Genomic DNA, 23946 nt, shown 5'->3' on the forward strand with positions numbered 1-23946 from the left:
GTCGCTTTGAATTTTAAAATTCTCGTTCTCGTTTTCAAATCTCTCTATGACCTCTGTAAATTCCCACAAGTCTTTGAGACACATTTCCTATTTTGATCCCCGCACCATTGGTGATCAAGACTACCATTGACAAACCCTAAGCTCTGGACTTCCATCCTGGCAGCTCCTCACCTGTCCACATCAGTGTCATCAAAGGAGAGCCATGGGACGTGATCTATTCGCATTTCTAGAAGGCCTTTGACAAGGTGCCACACAGGAGGCTGCTAAATAACATAAGAATCCATGGTGTTATAGGCAAGGTGCTGGCATGGATAGTGGCTGACAGGCAGAAGGGAGGGAGTGGGGTAAAGGGGTCTTTTTCAGGAATGCGGCCAGTGACTAGAAGTGTTCCACGGGGGTCAGTGTTGGGACCACAACTATTCACATTATACATTTACTGAAGGAACTGAGGGCATTGTTGCTAAGTTTGCAGGTTCAGCGAAGGTTGCTGGAGGGACAGGTGGGGTTGAGGAAGCAGGGAGGCCTGCAGAAGGACTTGGATAGGATAGGAGATTGGGCAAAGAAATGGCAGGTGGAATGCAGTGTGGGAAAGCGTGAGGTAATGCACTTTGGTAGGAAGGTTAGAGGAGTAATCTAGTTTCCAAATGGGGAAAAGGCTTGGAAATCTGAAGTACAAAGGGAGTTAGGAATCAGAGTTCAGGATTCTCTTAAGTGTGACATGCAGATTCAGTTGGCAACTAGGAAGGCAAATGCAATGTTAGCATTCATTTCAAGAGGGCTAGAATACCAGAACAGAGATGTACTGCTGAAACTGTATAAACCTCTGGTCAGACTGCATTTGGAATATTGTGATCAGTTTTGAGTTTTGTATCTAGGAATGATGTGCTGATGTTGGAGTGGGCCCAGAGGAGGTTTACAAGAATGACTCCGGGATGAAGGGCTGGTCGTATGAGGAGCGGTTGAGGACTCTAGGTCTGTACTCGAAGGATGAAGGGGTGATCTGATTGAAGCTGACAGAATACTGATAGGACTGGATAGAGTGGACGTGGAGAAGATGTCTCCACCAATACGAAAAACTAGGACCTGAGGGCACAGCCTTGGAGTGAAGGGACAACCCTTTCATGCTGAGGAGAACTTTCTTCAGCCAGAGGGTGGTTAATTTGTGGAACTCATTGCCACAGAGGGCAATGGAGGCCAAGTCATTGAGTGTATTAACAGATATAGGAAGGGGATCAAGGATTATGGAGGGAAGGCAGGATAATGAGGTTGAGAAACACATCAGCTGTGATCAACTGATGAAGCAAACGTGATGGGCCAAATGGCTTAATACTGCTCCAAAATCTTATGGTCTCATGCTCTCCCTTTCACACACTTTCTAAAACCTAGCACTTCCACCAAACCTTGTCTTCTCATCTAATGAGGCTGAGCATCGTACTTTGGTTTATTATGCTCCTGAGAATGAACTTGTGTTTTATTACATTAAACACACTGTATAAATATAAGGAGTTTGTGGTGGTAGTTCACACTGCTTTTGATTACAGATATACCTAGCTAATAAGTTTAAGAATATTATTGCACATTTAGCCTCTGCACCCTTAGGGGTTTGCCAGAGATGAGTCGACTAAAGCTATCCAGATGCTAAATGCAGAGCACCAATAAGCTTCCTGCTGCTGTCCCGATGGTATAACCTATTACTAAAATATTCTGTTAGAAGGTCACCTGAAACCAACTGGAAGCTCTCTGTGGCATCCACTTCACCAAGGATGCTGCCCAGGTGGTGTCTGTCAGCCTGTCCACACGACAACCACCCCATTGAAGGAAAACCGAGCAGAGTTTTGGCCATTTGGTTCGGTGTGCCACTACCATGGAGAACCCCTGTGATAGTCAATCTGACTCCATTGTCGAGCTACTAGACTTGCTGTCCAGTTATCACAACTCACTTGAGGGGAGGCGATAGCCTAGTGGTATTATTAAACCAGAAATTTGGCTGATGTTCTGGGGAGCCAGAGTCACATTCCACCACAGCAGATGATAGAATTTGAATTCAATAACGAAACTGGAATTAAACGTCTAATGATGGCCATGAAGCCATTGCCAATTGTTGGAAAATCCCATCTGGTTCTCTAATGTCCTTTTAGAAAATCTGTCATCCTTACCTGGTGTGGCCTACATGTGACTCCAGACCCACAGCAATTAGGGATGGGGTATGAATGCTGGCCAAGCATCCTGTGCATCCTGTGAGTGAATTTAAAAAATGGTTCTGAAAACTTACCTAGCCCCTAACATTAAATGACTGAATCTTTGGAAAAGGAATAATTTTGACACCTTTCCTGAACGAAGGCTATCCTGCTCCCAGAAATCGTCCATGAACCTGTACTTGTTTGTCTTGTGGTGGGTTGGAGTCAAAGGTCTAAAGGGTTGTGAAACAGCAATCTCTGTCCTCACAGACTACCCACCTTATCAAATTCTTTTTCTTTAAACTGGATGGCATGGTGGCTCAGTGGTTAGCACTGCTGCCTCACAGTACTAGGGACCCACTTTCAATTCCAGCCTCGGGCCGTTGTCTGTGTGGAGTTTGCACGTGCTCCCTGTGTCTGCGTGGGTCCCCTCCAAATGCGTTGGTTTCCTCCCACAGTCCCAAGATGTGCAGGTCAGTTGGATTGGCCAAGGGAGATACAGGGTGGGTCTGGGTGGACCAAAAGGTCTGCTCCCACACTCTGGGGATTCTCACATTTTGTTCTTGTTTTTATCAAGAACCTTAAAATGGGGGAAGATGGTGGCATACTGAATTAGATATCCAAGCCTAGGCTGATGGTCAGGCAATATGAATTCATTTACCAGATAGTGGCATTTAAATCCAACCAATAATTCTGAAGTTAAAAGCCAGCCTCAGTAATGGTGACCATTATTGTTGATTGCCCTAAAAACACAATTAGTTCAGTCAGGTCCTTTTTAGGGAAAGAAATTAGCCATCATTCCCTGCTTTGTCCTATAGGATGCTGCCTGGTCTGGAGGGCATGTCTTATGAAGAAAGATTGAGGGAACTAGGGCTTTTCTCATCGGAGTGACGAAGGCTGAGTGGTGATTTGATCGAGATGTACAAGATGAGAGGCATGGATAGAGTGGATAGCCAGAGAGTTGTTTTTTCCCAGGGCAGAAATTTGGGGCATAATTTGAAGGTGATTGGAGGAAGGTTTAAGGGAGAAATTAGAGGTCGGCTCTTTACACAGAGAGTGGTGGGTGTATAGAATGCACTGCCAGTGGTGGTGGTAGAGTCAGTTGGATAGACACATGGATGATAGTAAATGAAGGGTATGTAGGTTCATTTTATCTTAGAATAGGATAAAAGGTTAGCACAACATCAAGGGCCGAAGGGCCTGTACTGTGCTGCACTGTTCTATGTTCTATGTAACTTCAGACCCACAGCATTGTGGTTGACCCTTGACTACCTTCTGAAATGGCCCAGCTAGGCATTCTGTTCAAGGGGCAATTAGGGATGGGGGCCACATGTGAGTAAGCAAGCTACTTGTTAAGAAATCTCACAGACAATTTGAACTTTATTAAGACCCCTCAAGTAAGCAATTACAAACCTGTGACCAAACTTGGCTATTACCTAATTAATGGTGAAATCTGGCCAGGACATTAGCCAACAGTTGTCTGACTCTGGAAGTTCCAGGGTTTGGTCCTTCTGCGGTGTTGTTTTTTGAAGTTTAAGTTGTTCAGGTGTCAGATTCCTCAACAATTTTCTGTCAAGTTTACAGTGTGACATTTATTAAAATTCTGAAGCTTATATTGTCACAACCTTTATACCATGTGTGGTTAATGCCGTATTATATATAATTGTGCAGAATCTATAAAATACATGTGGGTGTTTATAAGGCAAGATAGAATAAACATCATTTCATTTTACATCCCTTAATTTGATCACCTTCAACTATCACAATGGGACATTCCTAAGAACAGTCATGTATGGATATATAGGACATTGTATCCAATATGTTTAGACATTAATTTTGATGGACTCAGCAAGCATTATAACCTTGAGCTGTGTAACAGCCTGGTAATTTCCTCCAATTAATGCAATTGTGTACTCAGTTCAGAATATTCCTCTCCTCTAGAAATATATGAAAAAAGCATTGCTGTCACTGCTGAGTATGTTGAAATGGTATCTTTCGAATGCTGCCAGTTTGTAGAGTGTACAGCATCTGCCTGCTCTCAAACCTACAGGGGTTTCTTGTTTTGTGCACTCACCAGCACCCTGTGTGTTGGAAGGTTATCAGGCTGACTAAATTACCTGCACAATTTATAATTTTCTCAATAAAAGCCAACTTAAACTTTGGGTGAAAAATTTTGATGTTGCATATTGAGCTCGGAGTATAGATAGGGATGTGCCTTTTCAATGTTCTATTTTCTATTCATTTCCCCCGCTGTATCCCACCTACCTCTCTGCTCCTCTTCAATATCTCTGCTTGCCATATTTCAAACCTGTGACCAAACTTGGCTATTACCTAATTAATGGTGAAATCTGGCCAGGACATTAGCCAACAGTTGTCTGACTCTGGAAGTTCCAGGGTTTGGTCCTTCTGCGGTGTTGTTTTTTGAAGTTTAAGTTGTTCAGGTGTCAGATTCCTCAACAATTTTCTGTCAAGTTTACAGTGTGACATTTATTAAAATTCTGAAGCTTATATTGTCACAACCTTTATACCATGTGTGGTTAATGCCGTATTATATATAATTGTGCAGAATCTATAAAATACATGTGGGTGTTTATAAGGCAAGATAGAATAAACATCATTTCATTTTACATCCCTTAATTTGATCACCTTCAACTATCACAATGGGACATTCCTAAGAACAGTCATGTATGGATATATAGGACATTGTATCCAATATGTTTAGACATTAATTTTGATGGACTCAGCAAGCATTATAACCTTGAGCTGTGTAACAGCCTGGTAATTTCCTCCAATTAATGCAATTGTGTACTCAGTTCAGAATATTCCTCTCCTCTAGAAATATATGAAAAAAGCATTGCTGTCACTGCTGAGTATGTTGAAATGGTATCTTTCGAATGCTGCCAGTTTGTAGAGTGTACAGCATCTGCCTGCTCTCAAACCTACAGGGGTTTCTTGTTTTGTGCACTCACCAGCACCCTGTGTGTTGGAAGGTTATCAGGCTGACTAAATTACCTGCACAATTTATAATTTTCTCAATAAAAGCCAACTTAAACTTTGGGTGAAAAATTTTGATGTTGCATATTGAGCTCGGAGTATAGATAGGGATGTGCCTTTTCAATGTTCTATTTTCTATTCATTTCCCCCGCTGTATCCCACCTACCTCTCTGCTCCTCTTCAATATCTCTGCTTGCCATATTTCAAATTTGTGTCTGTTTATAAGTGGGGTCAGTTGACTAAAAACCCACTTGGAATTTCTGTCACTTTACATTGCTTATCCCTGTGCAACAACAGCAACTTGTATTCACAGAGCATCCTTTAATATGGTGAAAAAGGCCCAAGAGAGTTACCAAACAAGATAAATGGCATCAGGAGATATGAGGACAAGTTACCAAAAGCCTGATCAAATATCTGTTTAACAGAGAGTCCGAACCCTCACGTTAGAAGACTGTGTGGTTAATGGTCCCTGCTCCACCATTTGGTAAAGATCATGGTGGATCTACTGACCCATTTTCCTACCTCTCCCACATATCCCTCACTCCCCTGAAAGCAAACCTCAGTCTCCCTCAGCCTTCATTATGTTCAACAACGGAGCATTCACACCCCTCAGAGGCTGTTGAAGACATTTTTCCTCATCTGGTCCCCCAGTGGTCAACTGGTTCCCCCTCACCTGTGACCACTGTCTTTCCCCATCAAACCCTTCAGAGTCGACCCTGTTTCAATAACTTCATCCCATATTCTGTTAAAATTCAGAGCGTAAATGGCCCAATTTTCTCATCTTCTGACTGTCAGGGCATTCTTCTGATCTGAACCACCAAGGAAAATGTCCTTCTTAAAGCTAGAGATCAAAATTTTGGATTGGAGACAGTGGTGGGTGGGAGTTGAGAGGATTAGGGAGGGAGTGTGGGGGTGAGTAGATTGGGGAGGGAGAGGGGGTGAGTAGATTGGGGAGGGGGAGTGGGGGGTGAGGAGATTGGGAAGGGGGAGTGGGGGGTGAGGAGATTGGGAAGGGGGAGTGGGGGGTGAGGAGATTGGGAAGGGGGAGTGGGGGGTGAGGAGATTGGGAAGGGGGAGTGGGGGGGTGAGGAGATTGGGGTTGGGGATGGGGAGATGGGAGGGATGGGGTGAGTGGATTGGGGTTGGGGATGGGGAGGAGTTATGTATTGGGGAGAAGCAGAAAATGCTGCAAACACTGAGTGGATGAAGCTGCTCGCAATAACCCTGACACTGGAAACCTCCCATTTTAACCACCGCATAACCCATCTCCCCACCACTTAGAAACACTGCCACTTGACAATCCCACGCTACTAGCTCTCACTCAGAGAATGGCGTCTGTAGTTGTGTGGACTGAACTTGAAATCTTCAACGCTGTCTGTGTATTTCTTGTGTGAGGAGATTTGCTTTCCCCTCCCCTCCCCTTCCCTCCCCTCCTTCTGTCCACATTCAGACTGCTTGAGTTGGTGTGTCTTTTTTTAATTTCAAAAGTATACATTATTCATCAGAATATCTTCATATACATAGTCACTGAAACCGTTTGGTTCTGCGCAGTGACATATGAATGAAGAAACAAACACTGGAGATCAAAGCAGGTCAGACAACATCCATAGAGACCAAGCTAATGTTTCGAGTCTCGCTGACTCTTCAGAGTCTCCCTTGCTCTCTCTCCATGGATGCTGCCTGACCTGCTGTGATCTCCAGCATTTGTTGGTTTCCAATAACTGAACGGACCCCCATTTACCTTCAGCAGGAAGACCTCAGACAGTGCTCTTTCCCCACTGTGTCTTGGCAGCAGCTGCCCCAGGCTTTAGTACATCCCTCAGCACATAGTCCTGGACCTTGGAATGTGCCAGTCTGCAACACTCAACACGGTCAACACCTTGTTTTGAAAGATCAACAAGTTTCGGGCGGACTAAAGAGCATCTTTCATTGAGTTGATCATCTTCCAGGTGCAGTCGATGTTTGTCTTGGTGTGCGTCTGGGGAACAGACCATAGAGCACAGAGTCCTGCACCACAGAGCTGCTCGGAGTGAACCTCAATAAAACCATTGCATCTCTCTCCAGGCTTCCTTTGTGAAGGCACATTCCAGCAGGAGATGGTTGACAGTCTTGTACCCTCTTGTGCGGTGGTGCTGACTGACTGAGGGGACATGAAGGATCTCACAGGCAATGCCCCTCTCACCACCAGCCCAGCAATGTCTTGGTATTTGTTGGAAAGCTCTGGTGATGAGGCATAGAACTTTTTGTTTGCTTCAGCATTTGTTTTTGGAAGATTGCCCCCACGTTGCCTGAAAGCTCCCTTTCTGTGCCAGTGTTGCTAGGTCAGCTGGTCTCCAAAGAGCTCTCTGTCTGTGAGAGAGGCAACCCGGGTGGGTGCGAGGGAGGGGTAGCTCCCACCTCACGGAGCTGGCCCCGACCAGATCACAGTGTACTGGGGATTTCCTCCAGGAAATAATTCACATCCGAGTTCCCACCTGTCACTGTTCGCAAAAGCCTAGATAGCCATTGGCGGGGAATTAGATTACTTACAGTGTGGAAACAGGCCCTTCGGCCCAACAAGTCCACACCGACCCGCCGAAGCGCAACCCACCCATACCCCTACATTTACCCCTTTAACCTAACACTACAGGCAATTTAGCATGGCCAATTCACCTGACCTGCACATTTTTTTTTGGATTGTGGGAGGAAACCGGAGCACCCGGAGGAAACCCACGCAGACAACGTGCAAACTCCACACAGTCAGTCGCCTGAGTCGGGAATTGAACCCGGGTCTCTGGCGCTGTGAGGCAGCAGTGCTAACCACTGTGCCATCGTGCCACCCATTTGTACGGTTTGCTTTTTATTCTGGTCCCTTTTGTGAGAGGGGAGCAATTTCTGTCGATTTGCTCTCTCCAACCTGCCCATGATTTTGTAAACCTCAATCAGATCTGCTGTCTGCCTGCTTCCTTGTAAGGAGGACGCTCCCAACTTGCTCAGTGTCTCCTCTTTGCTGACATTTCTCATTCTTGTAAATCGTTTCTGCTCTCCCCCGATCTCGACACTTGCTCCAAACCTTATGTCTTCACTGTGTTGTAGAGTCATAGAGTCATGCAACACAGAAAGAAACCCTTCGGTCCATGCCAAACATAATCCCAAGCTGAATTAGTCCCACCTGCGTGCACTTGGTCCATATCCCTCCAAATCTTTCCTGTACATGTAATTGTCTCAGTGTCTTTTAAATGTAATTGCACCCATGTCCACCACTTCCTCAGGAAGTTCATTCCACATGTGAACCACCCTCTTTGTAAAAAAAATTGTCCCTCATTTCTTCTTGTAATCTCTCTCCTTGCACTTTAAAATACGTCCCCTCGCCTTGAAATCCCGCATTTTGGGGAAAAGACCATAAGACATAAGACATAGGAGTGGAAGTAAGGCCATTTGGCCCAGCGACTCCACTTCACCATTTAATCACGGCTGATGGGCATGATAGACACTTACCTTTAAGCCTATCTATACCCCTAATGATTTTATAAACCTCTATAAGATCAACTCTTAACCTGTTACGTTCCAGTGTAAAAATGTCTCAGTCTTTCTTTATAACTCAAACCTTCTGTACCCAGCACGATCCTGATAAATGTCTTCTGAACCCTTTCTAGCTTAACAGTACCCTTCCTGTAGAGGAATTGAGTTCCGGAGTCCTGAGTTCATGTTGCAGTTGTATAAGACTCTGGTGCGGCCATATCTGGAGTATTGTGTGCAGTTTTGGCCGCCATACTATAGGAAGGATGTGGAGGCACTGGAACGGGTACAGAGGAGGTTTACCAGGATGTTGCCTGGTATGGTAGGAAGATCGTATGAGGAAAGGCTGAGGCACTTGGGATTGTTTTCATTGGAGAAAAGAAGGTTTAGGGGTGACTTGATAGAGGTGTACAAGATGATTTAGGGGTTTAGATAGGGTTGACCGTGAGAACCTTTTTCCACGTATGGAGTCAGCTATTACGAGGGGGCATAGCTTTGAATTAAGGGGTGGTAGGTATAGGACAGATGTTAGGGGTAGGTTCTTTACTCAGCGAGTCGTGAGTTAATGGAATGCCCTGTCAGTAGCAGTGGTGGACTCTCCCTCTTTATGGGCATTTAAACGGGCATTGGATAGGCATATGGAGGATAGTGGGCTAGTGTAGGTTAGGTGGGCTTGGATCGGCGCAACATCGAGGGCCAAAGGGCCTGTACTGCGCTGTATTTTTCTATGTTCTATGTTCCTATAATAATAATATCCTTCCTATAACAGGGCAACCTGAACTGGGCAGAGAACTCCAGACTCCAGTCACCTTCACATGACCTTCCAACTCCTATACTGAGGAACCTTGATTATCCGAACAACACAGGCGGGGAGTATTTTGTTCGGATAATCAAATGTTTGGATAATCAAATGTCAAGTATTAGCCAAGCATCGGGACCTTGCGATCTTGTCCGGATAACCGAAATTCGGATAATGGAATACCAGATAATCAAGGTTCCTCTGTACTCAGAGGACTGAGCTATGTAGGCAAGTGTGCTAAATGCCTTTTTAACCACCTTGTCTACATGTGACATAAATTTCAAAGAATTACATACCTGAACCCCTCAGGTTCTGAAAGATATTGGCACAAGGTCAATTGGCTGACCTTCATCAGATCAGGGAGGGCATAGATTGAAAGCAATTTGTAAACAAAGCAAATGTGAGGTAGGAAAAGCTTTTCTAGTTGGAGTATGGGATGCACTGCCTGGAAGTGTGGTGGAACAAGGGTCTATTGAGGCATTCATGGGGGCTTTGGTTGGTTATTTAGTTAAAGTATATTTTCATGGGTATAAGGATAAATCAGGAGATTGGCACTGGGTAATGGTGCTGATTTAACAAACCAGTGCAGGCATGAGGGGTCAAATGGCCTCCTCCTGTACCATCACTTTCTGTGATTCAGTGATGGCACTGCCTCTGAAAAAGCTGAGTGGCTGGAAGGTCATGGGGGAGGGTAGAGCCAGCAGACATTCAAACAAACTCGCCCCTGTGTTTTAACTATCCTGTTTCACAGAGCTTGACAGAGCTGAAATAACAGATGTACCAAAGGTATTTTCTTTACTGTGTTTCTGATTTGAAAAGAACATAAAGATGGGAGCAGCTGAACTAATGGGCATCGCTGACTCTTAAAATGTGCTTGGGATTTGCTGTATTTCTTGACATTGTGGTTTGGGCTTCAGAAATAACATCTGTAGGAAGCAGCATTTTTCCTGAGCCTGCTTCTTTAATGCTGTAGGGTTCCTCCTTGATCTATATCTTTTATATCCCAGAAGGATCTGATGTGTAATTCTGTTGAGGGATTTTAAAAAGGAAAAAAAAAATATTTTTCATGGCTTTTCGGGTGAAGATGTTCACCTTGTAAAATTAATTTCCTTTTCCTCCCACATCTCCACAGAGCAGATTTCTTTGGGAGAACTGTGGCTACAGTAGTGGGGTGACTGTAACTGCACGAGTAAGCCCTGGCTCATGGTACAGAGACACAAGTTCAAATCCCACCACGGCAGATGGTGGAATTTGAATTCAATAAATATCTGGAATTAAGGATCGAAAGACTACTATAAATCAATTGCCAATTGTTAGTAAAACCTAACGTCCTTTAGGGAAGAACTCTGCCATCCTTACCTGGTCTGGTGTACATGTGACTCCAGACCCGCAACAACATGGTTGACTCAACTGCCCTCTGGGCAATTAGGGATGAACAATAAATGCTGCCTAGCCAGCGAAGCCCTCATCCTGGTACAGAATAAAGGACGGGTATGTGGCATTTAAATTGGCTAATTGAGTAACGATGGACAGTACTCAAAACCTACCTAGTTTGTTCCTATGTTAAGGAAGGAAATTTACTGTCTTTGCTCAGTCTGGTCAGTGTGACTTGACATTTGCAGAAACGTGGTTGTCCACTTACTGGCCCAGCAAACCAGAGTACACCTATGACACATCCACCCCATCATATCTGTGCTACCTGACTGCATGAACAGCTCAGCCCATCCCACCCTTTCCCCAATGCCACGAGTGAATCCATTTTCATTGCGTTTTTGGGCGGTGCATCCAAGATCCTGATTGCTCCCTGTGCAGAAACATATTTCCTCAGATTATCTTTGGTTCCTTTGCCAATCAGCTTTAATCGCTGTCCTCTAGTCATTGATACTTAGCATCATACAGTACAGAAGAGATCTTGTCTATACTTCTGAAATATACACCAATACCTACTCAAGACCCACTTTCCAGCACAAGGCCCAATCATTGAATGTTATGACACTTCAAGTCCTTATTGAGTTTTTTAATAAAATGTTGAGAGTTTTCCCACCTCACCTACACTCCCAGGCAGTCCATTCAAGCCATTTCTCCCAACCCTTCATGATTTTGAGCAAATCCGTTTTTGAAGGATCAAGACTCCTCCAAAATTGTGAGAACAGCCCCAGCTCCTCCATTCTGGTATCTTCGCAACACTGACTCTAATGGCATTGGTATGCAGTGCAGTGTGGGTACCCAGACTCGGCCACAGAACTCCAGTTCATAATGAGCCGGTGTGTTAGAAAGGCACACCATAATGCCATTGATTTTCTGCCCTCCACCTCCATTCATGATCCTGACTTGGTGAATCTACCACCAACAACGCATTGTTCACACATGCATCTGGGTATCTCTGTGTTTGCAGTTACCCCTCCCTCACAGAGTTTGTGTCCTTCATTTATCGTTGTTATTCCAACCAAATTAGCATTTTCAAGTAGACATCTTGAGGAGGATTACTGGCAATATCCCACAAAAGAATTTTTTAAAAATTACCTGAAGTGTACTACAAAATTGTCATCTTTCTTAATAAAAACCAAAAGATGCTGGAAATCAGAAACAAAACAGAAATTGCTGGAACAGCTCAGTCCTGAGGCAGGGTCACCAGCCCTGAAACACGAACTCTGATTTCTCTCCACAGATGCTGCCAGACCTGTTGAGCTTTTCCACCAACTTCTGTTTTTGTGATTTGTTTAGTGGTCATTCTGTTTGAATATTACTCTTTAGAGGGGGAAGCAAATGGGCATTAAACAATCTCTCAAAAATAATCCTTCTTTTCAGTGGGGTAGGTCACTCTGCTCTCCATCTCTGTCCTCAACATCTCTGCAGGTACCACACATTGCACCATCATTCTAAGCCATGATAGTGCAACAAGGAGAAAGCTTCTCCTCCATCTTTATGGTCTGGCACTGATTTGGAACCTGTAGAGAGAGACACATGGCAGTCTGTCTGAGATTGCACCCACATTCAGAGGTAAAACTGTGGGCCTTTCTGCTTCTGCGATCACAATGCATGTTGGTCAATACCAAGTCATTGGGAGCCACATACCTTCCTTTTGGTGTTTCTAATCTCAGATTTGAACAGCCCAAGTGTCACACAGTTGACCCAACAGCTGCCCAGTGAATGTGTCCAGAGATTAGCTCGGGTTGATCTTCAATCTGTGTTGAATTTACTGATCTTGGGTTGCTTTTCAATCAGAGGGGTTACAGCTACCCCTTTACTCCCTGTCACTACTTAGTTAATGTCATTGCAAAACACAACTTACTGTACGTTTGAAAATGCAAATCCACATTAGGAAGAAGAATGTTGCTTACTTTCAGGATAGTAATTAGAATTTCTGTCAAAGCATGGTTGCTTCAAAATTCAAATGGTCTTCTTTTCACATATTAATGCAAAATTAGAGTCAGACTTTTTTTTTATAACCTTCCCTCGGCAAGGAGACCAGAGGTGCACACAATGCTCCAGGCACAGCCTCAGCAGTGTTCTCATGAAGTGAAGCAAGACCTCTACTCCTGTACTCTCATCCTGTTGTGGTAAAGGCCAATGGTCTTCCAAATAGTTTGTTGAACTGGCATGTGAACCTCCAGAGACGCCTTCCCATCCGGACATCAACTGTTTCTAATTTCTTCCCACTAAAGAGAAACTTTGCATCTACATTCCTCCTACCTAAGTGTGTGACCTCACTCTTGCCCAAATTATATTTGATCTGCAGATGGATTCCTCAAACATAGTAATCCAGAAGAAGAAAACCTGGGAGCTCTCAACTTTGACTTCTATGAAGTAGTTTTTGTTTCATTTTTGAGTTATAGAGTGTTAGAATCATAGAGCAGTACAGCACAGAAACAGATTCTTCTTTCCAACCCGTCCATGCTGGGGGAGGTCCCATTTGCCAGCACTTGGCCCATATCCTTCTCAACCTTTCCTATTCATGCCCCATCCAGATGCCTTTTAAATGCTGCAATTGTACCAGCTTCCACCACTTCCTCTGGCAGCTCATTCCATACACATACCACCCTCTGTGTGAAAATAAGTCGCCACTTCAGTCCCTTTTAAATCTTTTCCCTCTCACCTTAAATCTATGCCCTCTCGTTCTGGACTCCCCCACTCCAGGGAAAAGACCTTGTCTATTTACCCTATCTATGCCCCTCATGATTTTATAAACCTCTATAAGGTCACCCCTCAGCCTTTGAGTTGTGCAAGAGGTTCAGAGTTGTCTGGTCATGTGTTTACGTGTATTTATGTGAGACTGTTTTTAAAAAGAAATGTACACTTTGAGGTGACTAGTTGAGGTGACTAGGTCAATGCCTCCGAAAATAAACTGTAGAAGAGAGGAAAAAAAGATGAGTTGTTGTTCAGGAAATCATTCAGCCTGTTGTTGCTGCACCAGCTCTTCAACTGAGCATCATTACATCGTGCCAATCTCCTGCTTTTTCTCCATTTCATTGCCTCTACCATTTCTATTCAACTATGTCATTCAATACCCTTTTGAATACCTCAATCAAACCTACCTTTACCATGTTTCCAAGCAATGCATTTCATACTTTAATTATTTGCTGTGCGAAAAAGTATTCTCACACATCATACTTGCTGCTTTGGAAATCAGTTTTAAATCTATGCCTTTTCATTCTTGTTTCTTTTCCAAGTGGGAACAGTTTCTCCCTATCTACTCCATCCAACCTGCTTGTGGTTTCCTTCATGAGGTCCTTATGTTCCTGCACCCCCTCTCGAATTGTGCCCCCTATTTTCTGTCGTCCTTCAGTATTCGTCCCAACAAAGTGCAACGCCGCACTCTTCTTCACCCTGAACCACGTCCGCCCTCGATACACCCACTCCACCAACTTGTCAACAACCTTTCGGTCTTTCACACTGACCTCATGGTTTACAATTCTTCCACATTTCATGTTAATCTGCGAGGTTCGAAAACATCCTCTGCACCCAAGATCTAGATCATGAATAAAGATTAGGAAAGGCGAGAGTCTCAATACTGACCCCTGGGGAACTCCAGTGCAAACCTCCCACCTGCTCAAAAATTATCCTTTAACCATGACTCTCAGTTTCCTATCACTCAGCCAATGTTAAATCCCTATGGCTACTGTCCCTTTTATTTCATGCCGATGACTTTTCTTACAAGACTGTTGTGTGGCATTATATCAAGTGCCTTCTAGAAGTCCACATATACCACATCAAAGATATTACCCTCATCAATTCTTTCTGTTACCATCTCAAAAAATGATAATACTGGCCCGGCCCTTGTCAGTAATTCACAGCGGGAAGAAAATGCTTTCCGAATGAAAGCAGTCCCTTCTCAGTGTTCAGGTGCTTGGATCTTTATTCTTCAGTCAGTTGTGCCTGCCACATTGTTTTGAGCGGTGTTTGCAATATTAATTCTCCCCAAATCCTCAGTTCACTTCTTAACATTTGTGATGCTTGAACAAGAATGGTAATTGCACGCAAATTGCTTTTCATTAATTTTAAGTGCTTTTGGGAGCAAGTAATTTTCATCTTGTTTAACGATTCATCTTCAGCTGCAGTTCAACATGAAAACCACAGATGAGACCAGCAGGAACATGTGTCTGTGCAGACAGTGTTGCTCTCTGCTTTGACATGCTATGCTGACCATTTCCGTGCATTGCTGCTGTGTTAGAATCATGTGACTGTAGGAGACTGTTAACGTGCTAATTGTTATCCGAAGGAAGAGCAAAGATACGGGACGTAATTTGGTCTCCTGGTTCTAGAGCCCCCTCACAAGGAGTATCATAGCTCTGCGTCAATAATGCACATGTGCAGTGCTTGGTGAGGCTTTGCAGTGTTCAAAGTGGTACATAAAATGTTCTAGCAGCTGTCTGATGTGCACTGTGGGGCATCCTGAGGCCAGAAAAGGCACTATGTGAATGCAGTTGTCTTCCTCCTTGTGTTGTCTTTTCCAGAGGCATGCTGTCAATTTGGTAAACATGAGGTGCAAGTGAAGGTATTTAATGCCATATTGATTGGATAGAGAATCATAAGGCATGAAGGGAGACTACTCATCCAATGCTCCACATTTTCCCACCTACCCTGAGCCCCCAATGTTTTCTATTCCTCCACCCCTATCTACAGCTTCCCCAGATCACTCTGAGCAATTTCATGGCGTTTTTTAGTCTCACTGCATTAATATACAGCATGTCATTATCTCTTAGAGATCTGCAGAAAGTGATGCTTTACCTTTCTCCCTCTCTGATAAAGATGTGTAAAATATGTGGAATGTAAGTTTTTTTTAAAAATAGGGGCAGATAGATCTTTTCTGTTTCTAAAGATAATTGCTTTTGAAAGGAAATGGTCAGAAAGTCATTTGGAACAGTGAACGAAAGGCATCATTACCAAGAAAGCATGCAGTTCAGTTAAAGTGCTATCAGTAACTGTGATGATAATTAATGAAGTGTTTATCCTGCTGGGTTTATGACAGACAGGGAAAATAGACTAAGGGCTGTTAATTTTTGTTTTGACTACAGTTCAGAAGAACCAGGAAATCAATCCAGAAGAGAAGATTCCTCTTGGCAAAAGGATCCGGTTTTCCGTTCAACTCTCGCCAGAAGGGCTTTAGTTTGTGAACTCTCCAAGCTGAGGGAACTTGGATATGAGTTTACAAGTGGTCAGAACTTAAAAGTGGTTTAGACCAAGAGCACTGGAAGGGCGTCATCAAACTCTCTCAGCAGTACCCGTAAGAAAACTCGACGGTCAGGTAAAGTAATAAAATTAGAGCTGGGATTGGATCTGTGTAATTGGAGGGGTTCTTGCTGGGATACAGGTTGAAAGTTTGGGCTGAACTGTCCAATTTTGTGTTGATGTTTTTAGGAGTGAGTTTTCTGGCACTCGGTCTGCCACAGTTCGGGAATGACTGCTCTTGTACATTCATCTGCTTTTCACCTCATTCCTTATGCACCCAGTCTCCACAGCATCCTTCCTGCGGAGTCTTGCAGCAGGAGAGATGGACGTGCTGGCTGCTACTGGGCCCTTCTGGTGTTCACGCCTCTGAAGGAGAAAGTGAGGACTGTAGATGCTGGAGATCAGAGTCGAGAGTGTGGTGCTGGAAAAGCACAGCAGGTCAGGCAGCATCTGCAGACCAGGCAAATTGACGTATCGGGCATAAGCTCTTCATCAGGAGAGAGATCTCTGACCTATCACCTTCTCTCCCACTTTCATCTTCCTATCACATTCCCAGCTACCTTTCCGTCAACCCCAACCCCCTCCCACTTATCTCTAAGCACCCCCGGCCCACAATCCTCATTCCTGATGAAGGGCTTTTGCCTGAAACGTCAACTCTCCTGCTCCTCGGATGCTGCCTGACCTGCTGTGCTTTTCCAGCACCACACTCTTCCTGCCTTTGAAGTCAAGTTGTGCCCCACTTCAGACACTGCAGTGCTGAGCTGTTATCACACTGGATAGGACCCAGCCATTAGCTTAGAAGAGCTGGTCATCAGCATTATCCTGATGACTGGCAACGGAGGCCATGCCTTCGGGCTCAGCTGGCCTGGAGTATAGTAGCCCAAGTCAGTGCCGTAACTGTGGTACAGCAGAACACCCAGCAGTGCAGGAAGAAGGTGAATGACCTTCTGTGCTCGCAAGGCTAAGTACCACCATTTCCCCTCCGCCATCTCTCACACTCCGAGTCAGCACTCACTCTAACTCTGCCACCACGCACACCTCTCATCGAATCTCACGTGTATCGTGTCCACTAAACAGCTCTCACCCAGCTCACCCTCTGCACTTCCTTCTCACTCACTGGGGGCTCATCACCTGAGACAGAGAGACAGCCTTTTAATCAGGAAGGGAATCGAAGGTTATGGGGGGGAAAATGGAGCAAGCAAGTGGCAAGCTGCAATATACCCTGGAAACTGGATTCTTTTAGTTTCTGGGAAGGAGAATCGGAGGTGGTAGTACAGGAGGCAAGGTCGGCAAATACCAAGATGGAAGTACACGGCAATAAAGTAGTCAGAAAAATTGGGAAAACTTTATCACGACGAGATTCTGATTTTGCTTTCTCATTTCATTTTTTCCCAACTGTCTCACCCTTTCAGCTCCAGGGAGTGGAAAATCCTGCCCCTTTGATTTGCTGTTTATCTTGAGGTCTTTCCAAACTGTCATATAATATAACCTTCATTTCTATTGCATTTAAACAAAAATAAACTTGTGTTCTTTTATTAACGTGCATTTATAGTTTCAGTGACTAACCAGCAAATTAACCAACTGCAAAAATCAACTTTGTGATCCATCAGGTCAAGTTTCACTCTGGGTCTGACTTGTTCAGTATTATCACTGGGTCATCACATAGAGTCATAGAGTCATACAGCACGGAAAAAGACCCTTTCGCCCAACCAGTCCATACTGAACATAATCCAAACTAAGCTAGTCCCACCTCCCTGCATTTGGCCCATATCCCTCCTTGCCCACTCACGTACTTATCCAAATATCTTTCAAACATTATAACTGTACCCACATCCACCACTTCCTCAGGAAGTTCATTCCACACATGAACCACCCTCTGTGTAAAAAAAAAAGCCTCTCATCTTTTTTTTAAATCTCTCTCCTCTCACCTTTAAAAATGTGCCCCCGGTCTCGAAATCCCCCATCCTAGGGAAAAGACAACTGCCTGCTGAACTTTTTCTTTGTCAGGTGTTAAAGCTTATTGTTCCTGTTTTTAACTCACTTCAACATATGCTGTAGTTATTAAACTGAAGTTGTTTGTCTCCTCTGCAAGTCCGTATAAAACTCCCTTTTATGGAAAATTATATTTCTTGGTTCCTGGACATTCAATACCAAATCGCAAACAATGGCATTTGTGCGGCTGATTCTTACGTGCATTCAAAATCTTGTTTCATGAATAAAATTCATATTTGCATTTGTACTCTTAGAAACTGATGCTTCGGTGCAATTCTACACCATTGAATTGAGAAGAGAAGGCTTTAGTTGTATGGGGAGATTGAATTGCTTCTGATTTGATGGTTGGACTGTAGAGGTTGATCGTCTGTCATTTCTGACAGGCTGACTTACTGTTGTATTTTGATGCATTGGCCTCAGTCTTGCTTTGAAATTTCACGAATGACTTTCTTCATGGGAATTAATCATCAATTTGGTACAAGTCCTTTGCTATTTTGAAACAAAACTATTAAATATCTTTCTGTAAGTTAGCAGATGATAAGCTGAATGTAGTAAACAAGAAACAGTGATGATTCCCACTTCAGTGGAAGTCAGATTAATCCACGTGAGTTCTCCAGTATTTCATCGTCACTTCAGATGTCGGCTTGCTTTTCTTGTTGTAAGAAATCTGATACAACTTCTGAGCTGGAGAAATAAATGCTTTCTGCAATTCAGGAAAAAAATGAAGAAAGCTTCTGGTTTATTTTGGAGTTTGAAGGCCGTGAAACTTTTGTTTCCAGAAGGTATTTGACAGAGTGCCACATTAAAGGTTATTGCAATGAGTAAAAGCTCATGGTATAGTATTGTAATGTATTGGCATGGATAGAAGATTGGCTGGCCAACAGGAAGCAGAGAGGAGAATAAAATAATTTTCTGACTGAGGCTTGGGGGTCTGTGGAGATTTCTTTCTCAAAAGGCGGTGGAAGAAGAGCCTGAATATTTTTAAGGTTGGATTCTTGTTAAGCAAGGGGATGAAAACTGATCAAGGTTAGGCTGGGATGTGAAGGAATCAAATAGCCATGGTCGTACTGAATGCTGGAACAGCCTTGAGGGGCCAAATGGCTGTTAGCTGCTCCTGACTCATATGAATTAGACTTGTTGAGTTGAGAATTGGTTTGGCCACAAACTTTCTCCATCTGATCAGCGTAACAGAACAGGAAAACAATGTGCAGTGTATGTGGAAGATTTGCTTTCTGCGTATCAATCCTAACATACTTTAGGGAAGGAATCTGCCATTCTTATCTGGTCTGACCTACAAGTGACTCCCGACTCTAAACTGCCCTCTGTATAATTAGGGATGGGCATCAATAATGCTGGCCTGGCCAGCGGTGTCCTCAGCCTGTGAAAGCATCATGGAATCCCTACAGTGTGAAAGCAGGCCATTCAGCCCATACTGACCCTCTGAAGAGCATCTCACCCACTTACCCTACCCCTTCAGCCATGGGAAATGGATGGTTGCTCCACCTAACCTGCATATCTTTGTGAAGGAAGGAAGGAATACCACTCAGAGGAAACCCACACAGACATGGTTCAATGTACAAACTCCATCCAGTCACCCAAGGGTGGAATCAAATCCAGGTCTCTGGCGCTGTGAGGCAGCAGTGCTGACCACTGAGCCACCATGTTGCCTGTTGAATAAAGAAAATGTTTGGTGATGAGGCTGAGTTGAGTAGTCTTTCCTTGGGTCAGTCCCTGACCTGCGAACATCATTTCATAATCCATGTCCTCTTGACCTGTTGTATGATGGCAGCTGTATCCTTAAAAGTAAATCATTGAATCCTGAACGTAGCTGGCTAATACAGTAAACGGTGGTGCTGGTTATTGACTGAAGGCTTTCCTACTCAGCCATCCGAGGGCACTTTGCCACTCTCACTGGATTCTGCACTAAGCCATTGGTCAATAGATTGAGAAATTTAAGTTTACACTTTTTTTATAGAATAGGATTCCTACAGTGTGGAAACAGGCCCTTCAGCCCTCCAAGTCCACACCAGCCCTCCAAGCAGTAACCCACCCAGACCCATTCCTTGAACCTATTGCTCTACATTTACCCCTGACTAATGCACCTAATCTACACATCCCTGAATGCTAGGGGCAATTTAGCACGGCCAGTTCACCTAACCTGCACATCTTTGAATTGTGAGGGGAAACCCACGCAGACACTGTGAGAATGTGCAAACTCCACACAGACAACCACCTAAGGCTGGAATCAAACCTGGGTCCCTGGTGCTGTGAGGCAGCAGTGTTAACCACTGAGCCACCGTGCTGTCCCGTTTTGTTTGGGATATAATTATTCTGGTTTATCAACAATGTTTGGCTGTCCTCAACAGCAGGTAGAAAATCCTCCCTCAGTAGTGTTATTAACTGGTCTTCTGTATCCAAGTATAAATCTAATATCAACTTGGTTACCTCAGGAAAAGAATTATCACCACACTGTCACGCAGTAAATCTGGAATTCAGCTGTGGGGTGAAAAGGTTAGATGCAAATTTTGTTCTTTACTGTTTAGAATCAAATAAATGTCATCCACTGCATTTCTGCTGGCACACTGCTTTTGGATGGAAGCCTGAATAAGAACTTTCCTCAGATAGGCCACATCCTGTTGGCTGTCCCGCCACTTATTTTTATTCTCTCATGGACATGGTCATTGCTGGCTGGCCAACATTTATTGCCTGTCCCTAGTTGCCCTTAAAGATGGTTGGTGACCTGTCTGTTTGAAATATTGCAGTCCTTGTGCTGCAGATAGACCCACAATGCTGTTAGGGAGGCAGTAACAGTGAAGGAATATGTTTTCAAATCAGGATGGCAAGTGGTTCGGAGGGGAGCTGGCAAGTGGGGCATTCCCCTGTATCTGATGCCCTTGTCTTTCTAGATGGTGGTGGTCATGGGTTTGGCAGGTGCTGTCCAAGGGTCTTTGTCAAATTTCTGCAGTGCGCATTGTAAATAGTGCACACGTTACAGAATGGTTACTGTATGGAAAAAGGTCATTCAGCCAATGTAACACCTTTATTTAAAAAGGGAAGGAGAGAAAAAGCAGGTAGCTATCTGCAAGTTAGCTTAATATGGGTCATTGGGAAAATGTTAGAGACCACTTTTAAAGGATGTAACAGCAGAGCATTTAGAAACACATGATATAAGCAAACGGAGTCAACAACCAGAGTTGCTGTGGGGGCGGCACGGTGGCTCAGTGGTTAGCACTGCTGCCTCACAGCAATAGGGTCCCAGGTTCAATTCCAGCCTCGGGTGACTGTCTGTGTGGAGTTTGCACATTCTCCCCGCGTCTGCATGGGTTTCTTCCCAAAGTCCAAAGATGTGCAGGCCAGGTGAATTGGCCATGTTAAATTGTCTATAGTGTTAGGTGCATCAGTCAGAGGGAAATGGGTCTGGGTGGGTTACTCTTCGGCCCAACAAGTCCACACCGACCCTCCGAAGGGCCTGTTTTCACACTGTAGGGAATCTAATCTAGTCAGGACTTCATGAAGGGAGATAACACCTGTCAGATTTGCAAGAATCTTTTGAGGCAATAACAAACAGAATAAGTATGAGAAAGAAGTGGATTGTGTTTATTTGAATTTTCTGAAGGTGTTTGATAAATCACCACACATGAGGCTAATTATTAAGGGAAAAGCCCATGGTGTTGGAAGTAGCATAGATACAGGATTGGCTAACTAATAGAAAACAAAGTTGGGATAAGGGGGCCATTTTCAAGATGGCTGACTATGACTGGGGGCAGCAATTATTTACAATATGTATGAAAGAGTTGGATGAGGAAAGTGAATGCACTATTGCCAAGTTTGTGTTGACTTAGTAACAGGTGAGATGGCAAGAGGTGTGTATGATGTGGAGCCTGCAGAGGGATATAAGCACAGTGAGTGAGAGAGGGCAGAAACTTGGTAGATGGAATATAATGTTGGACAATGTAAGGTTATGTACTTTGGTTGGAAGAGTAGAAAAGGTGAATATTAGGCAAATGAAGATATACTACAGAACACAAATCACAAAAAGCATCCAATTTCAGCAGGTTAAAGGGAAGGTAAGTGGAATTATTGGCCTTTATTTCCAAGGGAAATGTATAGTTTGAGCAAAATCTTTATATTCATGACACCAGTCAGACCGCAGCTGAAATACTGTGAACATTTTTGGGCCGATTATTAAAGGAAATGTATGCTATCGTTGGAGCAGTCCAAGGATAGCTCACAAGGTTGATCCAGGGTATGGAGGGGCTGTCTTATGAGGGACACTGAGTAGGTTGGACCTATCCCATTGGAATTTCGAAGAATGAGAGTTGACCCCATTGAAACTGGGCAGGGTGGATATGGAAAGGCTGTTTCCCTTGTGAGAGAGTCCAGGACCAGAGAACATAATCTTGGAGTAAGGGGGTCACCCATTTAAGGCAGTCATGAGGAGGAATTTCTTCTCTGAGTATAATGAATCTGTGGAATTCTTTACCGCAGAGGGCTGTCGAAGATGCGTCATTAAGTATATTCAAGGCTGAGACAGGTTTTTAATCAGTAAGAGAATCCAAGGTAATGTGGAAAAGGCAGGGACCGCAGATGAGATTGATCAGATCACAGCCACAATCTCACTGAAAGATGGGGCAGACTCAATGGCTTACTTGTGTTCCTATGTCCTGACAGTAACCGGGTCAGTTAGTTTGTGATACGTTAGCTGACACAAGGCAGGATTTCAGCAGGGCCATTTGAAATAAGTCTCACTGTTGTCAGGTCACAGGGAAAGCTGCCAGAATCCCCATTCCCAATTACGGAGCAGCGAACTCTGCCAGAGCGTGCATGGATAAAGTCAGGCTCATCTTTAATGGCTGTAATAGTCAGTTAACCCGCTGGCAGGTGAATGAATGATGGCAGAACTGCTGCAGTGCAACTCACAGCAGCATGTGCCGGATGCTCGGTGGGGGAGGGGAGGGGGAAAGAAATAATGTTTAAATATGAGTTAGCAAAATCAGGAATGTCCAGTCTCAAAGGTGAAGCATCAGTCAGATACACAGTGGTCCCAATTGGTCTTAACATCAATCTGTTAACAAATCGGCAATAAATATCATTTACCTTTTCTTTCTCGAAGCATGAGAATTGCTATTACTCTTAACCACTAGTAGGAGGCACAGACTGATCTGAATGGGAAAGCAGGAGAATGCTTTCCTTTCTCCAGAACTGAACGACGTGCTCATTGCAATTGTGGGGAAGTGTGGCTGAGATTCTGATTCAGTGCCTTCATGTCCTGTAGCTGGAGTTGACCATTCATGATGCAGCTGATCCTACCCCTTAGTGTGAATACATGTATATCTTTTAAAATATTCTAGAGCATTGCCTGTAAATTGTATCGGTGACAAAGAGCTGATGGAAACATCACACTTAGACCAAATACACCTCAGTCTTCTGCTGTTTGCTTCTTGGGTATGAATTGACGACCTCAAATTGTTCCGCCACATGTGACTGTATCAGTTGGCTGACTCATTCGCTGCTCGATTATTGAGTGAAGAACCTGTACTCTTCCACAAGGATGTACTGCTCAGTGTACCCCACGCTGGGGCCAGAAAGATAAAATCAAACACTCGTGCCACGTATATCATGTTTCACCCACCTGGATGTGGGGACTCTGTGTGTGTGTGTGTGTGTGTGGAGGTGGGTGGGGGGGGGGGGGGTGGAGGAGGCGTGGGTTCCAGAGGCAGAAGTGCCTTCATTGCAACCACCTGAAAGTAACATCTTTTGCATTGGTTGGTGCTGAAGGCCCGTGGCAGGCATATGTGTATGTGTCCACTGCACAGG

The 23946-nt window shown here is 44.1% G+C and overlaps 1 protein-coding gene across 6 annotated transcripts in view; it reads left to right on the forward strand.

Annotated features, from left to right (window-relative positions):
* Positions 1–23946, forward strand: part of LOC122548458 (tyrosine-protein kinase Fyn) — a 336794-nt gene that overhangs the window by 53690 nt on the left and 259158 nt on the right. For 5 of the 6 annotated variants that reach the window (XM_043687161.2, XM_087983880.1, XM_043687155.2 and 2 more), the window contains exon 2: positions 15984–16213. The exons of the other annotated variant lie outside the window; for it this stretch is intronic. The gene's annotated coding sequence lies outside the window, so the exon portion shown is untranslated. The remainder of the gene's footprint in view (positions 1–15983; positions 16214–23946) is intronic. 6 annotated transcript variants of the gene reach the window in all.

Source organism: Chiloscyllium plagiosum, unplaced genomic scaffold, assembly GCF_037043375.1.
Source record: "Chiloscyllium plagiosum isolate Xiang-an unplaced genomic scaffold, Cpla_swu_hap1 HiC_scaffold_3, whole genome shotgun sequence".
In the NCBI taxonomy this organism is placed as follows: domain Eukaryota; kingdom Metazoa; phylum Chordata; class Chondrichthyes; order Orectolobiformes; family Hemiscylliidae; genus Chiloscyllium; species Chiloscyllium plagiosum.